This window comes from Hyperoodon ampullatus (assembly GCF_949752795.1).
Source record: "Hyperoodon ampullatus genome assembly, chromosome: 1".
NCBI lineage: Eukaryota > Metazoa > Chordata > Mammalia > Artiodactyla > Ziphiidae > Hyperoodon > Hyperoodon ampullatus.
The window spans coordinates 191,955,401-191,964,191 of NC_136914.1; positions in this window are offsets into that span (position 1 = coordinate 191,955,401).

The window sequence follows — 8,791 nt, forward strand, 5'->3', positions numbered from 1 at the left end:
CTTAAAAATATTCTATCTTAATTTATAATTTATTTTCAGTAGGAGTCTCAAGGTACATCACCATCATTCTCACCAATCATATCAATTTAATACTTTTACTTTGATTTTGTATTTCATGTTCAGGAATCTGAACTAGCAGCTTCTAAAGGGGAGAACACTTTAACATGGAACCATTTTTCAGTTCCACTATAAGCCCACTTTGCACAGGACTTGGGGAGTCACAGTCTCCTTGGTGATAGGGTGTCTTTGTAATCGTTACCAGTTGTTAAAATAAAAAAATTTACTCTGCACCTTTTGTGTGTTAGAGGCTGGAGATAATCTGATGAAACAAGGAAAACATGGTTCTTACCCTTTTAATTTATATTGAGTTGAAAATATGCTGGGGAATTTCAACCCAACAGGGATGTAATAAAAATAACTAACATTACTTGGCACTGGTTAACTTGTTTAGCATTTATCAAAGGCAAGGCCAAAGCCATCTATTTCTGCCCACATCTCTGTGATACAGGTACCATGCCTATCTTATTTTAAGGAATACCACTGATGCTCAGAAGACTTAAATACTAGCTAAGGTCAAATATTTAAGAATTAGAATCAAATCTGGATCTTGAGCCCAGAGTTACCTGAGTCCAAATTCTAGCTCTTGTTACTTCTTTGTTTTGTTCCCCTTAAAGATATAGATGAGGAAACCCAATGTAGATTGTCCTGGTTGGGCAAGGTCCTGCTTGTTAGAGAATTTCTGAGGCTCTGTACAGTGGGTAAAGCCAGAATTTAATACATTTTTAAACTAAACAGGGACACTAAAGCAAAATCACCAGAGCAACAGAAAGGAGTGGTTGAACCAGAAACAGGGACAGGGGATGAGATGGGTAATGTCAGGACAGAAGAAGAATGTGGGTGAGTATGTGAAACAGGCTACCCAAGTTCTGAGTCAAAACCAGGTTGGCCCAGAGCAAAGCCAGGTCTGGCAGCCTGGTTGGTATTTATCTGACAATCTGTTGATAGGTGTGTTGTTGTAGCTTTTCCATAGTCACAACACTTTAAGGAACAGAGTCACACATTTGACCCTACCCAATGTAATTCATATCAATGAAGCCCTGTCCTGCAACACTGGAGAATTACCCAACCCTCAGCATAACAATCCTCCTTTCTATATTTAGTAGAATCAGAAATTTTGGAAAGTCACTATTCTTTGTAAGAAAAGGTCTTTCCTTTGTCTTCAGACCTGAGATTTCCTACATGAGGCTGAACATTTCACACTTTTTAAGTTCCATCCTCCAGATCTAGTCCTTTCAGCGTTGGTTTCAACCAATGCGTCCTGCACACCAATATGGTGTTAGATGGATACATTTGACTTAGTGAAATGAACTAGTTCTGTTAGCCCTTCCTTTCAAGGACATCAAGGATAATACTAATAATTATAAAGATAATCATAACAAAAATCACTCTCATTTCTGAACCACTTCATGTTCTATTCAAAGTGCTTTCACAGCTATAATTACCTTCCTTTTTATTTTTGAGAGGTAACAAGGAATGGCCATGTATAAATGCTCATGTTAGCATTAGCCATTGGAAGTTCCAGATCTAGCTCCACAACTGATTAGCCATGTGACCCCGAAAAAATCATTTATCACTGATTCCAGCAATTTCCTTTTCTACAAAATGGTGACACTCTTCTCTGCCTACCCCATCTTCTGTCACGGAGACCAAAGGTGTACATGAATCATATTTGCATAACACAGCACATGGGCCTTGAAGTCACACTGTTTAAGTTTGGCTCCTAGCTCCATTATTATCTTTATATCATAGACAAGTTAATTAATCACTCTAATACAAATTTTCCTATCTGTGAAATGGAGATAATGTTAATACCTTTATTATTGAGTTGTTCTGAGATAATGCATTAAAAAGATTTAACACAATGCCAGTTACAGAGAAAGAGGTTAATGAATATTTTTATAAAATGCTATATAAAGATAACTGTTTGAAATTTTATTCATGAACAAATTCCCATACGGAAAAATAGAAACTTAATTTACATAGGAATTAAGTATTCCAGGACATTAAATGACATATGCAAAGTCATATTTAATCATAAGTCCTACTTTCTTGCCCTCTTGAGATTTTGATATATTTATCTGAATAACATTAAAAATAGAAATCATCTCTACCTATTATTTTGAAACACTTAGCATTTGCCAGGCATTACACTAAGTGCTTTCTATACATTATCTTGTTGGATTACCATAATAGTCCTGAAGATGAACTCCATGTGGCCTCCATTTTACACGTAAGAGACTGGATCTTTGAAAAGTTAATAACTTCCTGAAGTGGTATACCCACTTTTTTTCGGGGGGGAATAACTCCAAAGCTGCATCACTATAGGGGCCAGTGCTGTTAATTAACCATGATGCTATACTACTTCTCACAATGCAGTATTGCCAGAATATTAGTATTTGTTAATCAATTATTCTCCATTTATTCACACAATCAGTTAAATAACCTCTAATATTTTATCCAATGATGTGATCAAAATATAGTTGTTGAGTGGCTGGGAATGCCATCTTTGTCCTCCAGACACTTGATTGGGTCCTGTGGAAACTGGAATACTTCTAAGACATGTAATTAGGGCTTCCCTGGTGGCGCAGTGGTTGAGAGTCCGCCTGCCGATGCAGGCGACACAGGTTCGTGCCCCGGTCTGGGAAGATCCCACATGCCGCGGAGCGGCTGGGCCCGTGAGCCATGGCCGCTGAGCCTGGGCGTCCGGAGCCTGTGCTCCGCAACAGGAGAGGCCACAACAGTGAGAAGCCCGTGTATTGCAAAAAAAAAGACATGTAATTAATATATATTTGGCTAAGACTCATTTCTCAAAATTTCCTTAGCATACATAAATAAAGGGGCTGTAGAAGTGAGGGGGAGGGTATTAAATAAGATCTGAGACTTGACAGGGGGATGCTGGCTGGCAGGGCACCGAAAAGCTTCACAGGGAGGCACCTCTTCGGTGACTATGGCATAGCAGACTGGCCAATCCCAACACTTGACCTTGTCAGTGTCCTAGAAATAAATTGCACTTACACATGCTGAGTCATATAACTGAAGCTTACAGGAAGCTGCAAAACATAAACCAAAGCATGTCTTTATAATTTACATTTAAGACTATAATTGTTAAGAGAACTATATCAATTTTTTTGGCCAAAATAGTACATTCTTTCCCTTTAATAAAACACGTGGGAAGTTCTAGTATAAAAATGTTACTTGTATGTGCAAGGGAATAAAACACAGAGGAAGTATGTGGTTTAACAAAAATCATCACCTACACAATCATTCAAGTACACTGAGCCTTTTTCCATAAGGAAATAACAGTGTAAGCACTTTACACGAATTATCTTATTTAATCTTAACAATAGCTTTATAAAATGGTATCATTCTTATCCCTACTGTATAGATTAAGGAATTGAAGTTTGGAGATATCAGGCCACTTGCCCCAAAATATCAATTCTCTAACTCTGGAGTCTTGACTTTAGATGCCAAGCTCTTAATCTTTATGCTATAATGTTGTGAGTATTTATTATGAAGTAGCTAGGCATTCAGAACATGAAGAGTAATAAGGTAGACACTGGTCCTTCCCAAGTGGAACTTACAGACTAATGAAAAAGGCAAATATTCTACAGCTGCTTACTCACATAATTAAACCTTTAATTATAATTGTAATGAATCCACCAATAAGAAGTCCACTCTCATCAAGGGGGACAGGGAATTATTCTTTGAGGAAATGAAATTTTGGCTGAGATCTGTAAAATCTGCCAGATGGGACTACAGGCAGGGGACTAGCTCAGGTGGCAAGGAGCTAGATTTACCAAAGGAAACTAAAGAAGCACAGGGAGCCAGGTTGGAAATGGGATGAGATGAGTTTGAAGAGGTAGAGCCTAGTTATACACCTTTCTAGCCACTCACAGAATTTAGAATGTTAAGCCATTAAAGAATTTTAATCTCAAAAGTGCTTAAAACAGAATCAGATCTGTGATTTAAAATGATGACAGGGCTTCCCTGGTGGCGCAGTGGTTAAGAATCCGCCTGCCAATGCAGGGGACAAGGGTTTGAGCCCTGGTCCGGGAAGATCCCACATGCCACGGAGCAACTAAGCCTGTGCACCACAACTACTGAGCCTGCACTCTAGAGCCCGTGAGCCACAACCACTGAGCCCACGTGCTGCAACTACTGAAGCCCGTGCGCCTAGAGCCCGTGCTTGGCAACAAGAGAAGCCACTGCAACGAGAAGCCTGCACACTGCAATGAAGAGTAGCCCCTGCTCGCCACAACCAGAGAAAGCCTGAGCACAGCAACAGAGACCCAACGCAGCCAAAATAAATAAATTAATTAATTAAAAAAAATAAAAATATAAAATAAAATAAAATGATGACAATAGGTACAATATGGAGAATGAATGAGGTGGTTGTGGGGAATTTAGTTGGAAGGTTGCAGTGGTCCAGCTAGTGATGAAGATAGCTTGGGCTATTATGTGGCTATTGAACTAAGCATGAACAAATAGTTCAATATTGAGGAATCAGCGCTCTTTTGGGTACAATTTGTGTTGATACCTATGGTCTCAAAGCAAAATCTCTCAAGTAAGCTGCTATGTTACTTATACACATATGTACCTGTTGCTCTTTATTCAATCAACACTCTCAGAAGCATTAGATCCAGGAAGCTGTCATGTAAATGATTTCTAAAAATAACAATTATTTTGGTGACATTTTCTCTATTAGGAAATGTTAAATCATCAAAAAAAACTTTTAAATAATAGTTTGGTGTTTGTTATTGGATAGAGTCAGTGTAACAAGCCATCCTTCCAGGTTTAGCAACTTCAAGAACAGTGGTGGATATCATGCTTTTTTGACAAAGGACTATAGCTAAATATTTGTGCATATGCCTTTTTGCTGGACAATAAGAACTCAAAGCTCATTTGGGGAGCAGAGATCAAGCACTTGAGAAGGTACGTTTGATGGTTCAAATAGTAGGAAGTTTGATAGGCAGATATTCAATTCAGGTCAATCTATGATACAAAGATATATATTTGGGATGAGTACTATATGAAACAATAAAGAATGTGGTTGAAGAAACATTTCAACAACAAAAAAGAAAAAATAGCATAAGACTGAGAGCACACAGCTACACTCTCCAATACATGCCATTAGTCAGATGTGGCTATTTAGCACTTGAAATGTGGTTAATACTAATGGAGATGTGATATCACTATAACATAATATTCAGATTTCAAAGACTTAGTGCAAAAAAAAGAAGGGAAAATCTCTCATTAATAATAATATTGATTACATGTTAAAATGATAATATTTTGGATCTATTGCTTTAAAAGAAATAAAAATAGAATCAAATTTTATTTATAAAATGAATTATAAATAAATAAAAATTTGATTTCATCTGTTCTTTATGCTTTAAAAATGTGGCTGTAAGAAATTTTAAATTGTATATGTAGTTCACATTACATTTCTATTGAACAGCACTGGTATAGAGAAAAGAGTAAAGGTAATTATCCCCAAAGAAATCTGGTTATTTGTAGAAAAATTTGAATAATTCTGCATTTATAAGATTTTTTTAAATATATAGAGAAAATGAGAGAATATAGATTGTGTGAAAGATACCAGATTGGGCGATAGCAGTTACCAAGTTTAAGGATAATTTGGAGACTGAACAGCAGAAATATTATTATTGAGTAATAATCTGTTATTGTATTAGTGTGCAATGCAATTTATGAATAATAGTGGATTTATTCCAGATTAGTACGAAGCAAGATTGTTCATTCCTATGAATTTACTGTAAAATTTATTATGTAACTCGTAAAAAATTTACTATATTTATATTAAATTACTATTAATTACTATATATTGATGTTAAGAAAAATGTCCTTTGAAACATAATTAAAAGGAAAGAGACCTAGTAGAATTTGCAGCCAAGCTGGTAGTGTCTCAAAGTAAAACATCTGACATGAAGTAAATACTCAATAAATAATTAAGAATTGTTAGTAATAACTTTATCATATCTCTCAGTAACTAAGCAACATTCTCTGGATGCCTAGATTTATCCACTAATTCATTTATTTACTCAGCAAATTTTTGATGTTGATGGTGATTAAGAAAAGGATGAAACACAGATACTATGATATTAAAAGTCATCTACCCATTTTCAGTAGTGCTGGGGAGATTTGAGGCGATTTAACTGTAATTTAACCAAATAAAAATTCAGGAAAGAAAGAGGAGCATATATCAAAATAGCCAGTGTTACCTTTTTACATATTCTAATCATCATTTATTTACCTCATAAATTGATGAAACTATTAATATATCTAAAACTAGATTCAGTTGGAATTTTCGGTAAGCATTCTGTGTGTGTTTAAAAAGAAAATCTCTATTTGAATATACCTCCTACAGGAATTCAAATACAAAATGAGCTGTAGAGCATACCATACATAAACTCTGCACATTAAGTAAGCAGTTAAGCAGTTAAACCTACTTGGAGGAATGGACAGTATAAATTTCCTTCTATTCAGTTGTATGACCCTTCCTCTTCATTCTCACAAGCTTTGACCTTTGCCATCAATTAAGTTCTGACCCTGCCACTCCAGGACCTGGATGTCCTTAAAGACAACCTCCTGAACTTTTGGCTTTTGGTATTAACTTCTCTTTAAATGTAAGTGATCTTTCCTTTGAGCATTTTGGATTGTGACGGGTATACATTGGATTAGCTTATTACGGCCTCTTTTCAAAAACCTTAATATTTCAGTCATTTATGACAGATAGAACTTTGTATTTGTCATTTCTCTCTGTGCCTCTTTGTCATAGCCATACTGTGTTTGAAGGCGGGTGTAATAAAGTGGAGCTGAAATGGGGATTCATTGACACCAACCCTGAAGAGAACATGTTCCACTCTAGTAGGTAATCTGAAAAACAAACATCATTTCTTATAGATATCATAAACACTGCCAACCTTGCTTTATGAGTGAACAAAATTTTTTAATGTAATTTAAAGTGCCTTTTCTAAAGCCAAAGTGTGCTGATCTATCATTTTACACACACATACACACACACACACACACAAACACACACACATACACCACTTATGGCTTTCTTGAGCCCTGTTGGAATTTTAGGATGCATAGTGGATTAGATAAATTATCTAGTGGGCAAGTGACAAGTTCCATGTTCCAGTTCATGCAAGATATTTTACTCAGGGCAAAATTTGTCTCAAAGGTGTAAGATTTTAAATTATTTCTTTTCCAACATTCTCCTTAGTTTCTGTTTTGTTGGTTATACCCTAATCTTTTTAACTTTACATTGTTTTCAAGGGGAAAATATGCCCCTTTTGATACAAAGTCATGTGTTAAGGGAAAGCAGTCTTTGGGGAGAAAGAAGCAAACTAGTAAACAAAAAAATGAGACATTGTAATAGCAAATGTATTTTTGAATTAGAACATTGGAAAGAAAATAACAATTATTTTCATAAATAAGATACCAAGTTCAAAGATTTATGTTCAACAGTCTATTTTCAGCCATCTTGATAATGGACTGGGCAGCCACCATTAACAATTTGTGATATGATCCTTGGGTCAAGATATCAGAAATACCACAGACCTTCTGGAAGGTTGTCCCTTAATCTACATTTTGCCCAAGATCCCTTTCCAGTTCTAATATCATCTAGTTTTATGAAAAAGAAAAAAAAGCAGGGAAAATTTGACCCTCTAGAGAATAGGAGTTATCATTTTACATTTCACAGCGCGAAGGAAGAAGTTTCAATGTCTTTTGTTTTAATTCATTTCAACGTATTGAATACTTATTCAAATAGCAAGGTTACATAAGAAGAATGATGAAAGCATTTGGAAAAGACTAGCTTCATTTATTTGAGACAACTTTGTGTCTGTACAAGAAAACAGATTGAAAGAATTCTCCAGATTATTTAGATAAACCTCAAAGTTGAGTAAGAATATGAGAAGGCAATGGTGTAGAAATTCTTCTGAGTTTTAAGCTAGTCTACAATCCATAAAGCCCTGAGAAGTTTAACTATAGTCATTCTATTTCCACATAAAGTCATGACAACAAAGCAACATTAATAATCTTAGCATTGTGCTTCCTAGAACTCTCCAAAGAGTCCACTGAAATCTTCTTAGAAGGCATTGTTTTTAAAGTCCTCACCCATGAGAGGATCCAGGCAAGTCCACACCCCTCTGCCATTGACACATACCTTTGCCCATTGTCATTCAGGGCAAAGCATGGTTGTCTTTCATCAAAAAGACTGAATGAGTATGGACTGGTACATAAGCTTTCCACCTATTCCAGCAAGCTGAGTGCTTCCTTCCACTCCATATTTGTTTAATTGGCTCAAGTGGAACCGATCTTAGGATTTGGACAAATATGAATGTTTGTTTTTGAAAGGATTTGGGGATGAGTCCAAACTAATAGAACTGAAACTTCTTCATGCTGGGTAGGAACTGACCCTTCTTCCCACTGGGAGATGAAAGAGATTCAGTTACTGCTTGGGCTTTACCGGCATAAAAAGTGAAGTAGAGGGCTTCCCTGGTGGCGCAGTGATTGAGAGTCCACCTGCTGATTCAGGGGATGCGGGTTCGTGCCCCGGTCCGGGAGGATCCCACATGCCGCGGAGCGGCTGGGCCCGTGGGCCATGGCCGCTGAGCCTGCGCGTCCGGAGTCTGTGCTCTGCAACCAGAGAGGCCACAACAGTGAGAGGCCCACGTACCGCAAAAAAAAAAAAAAGTGAAGTAGA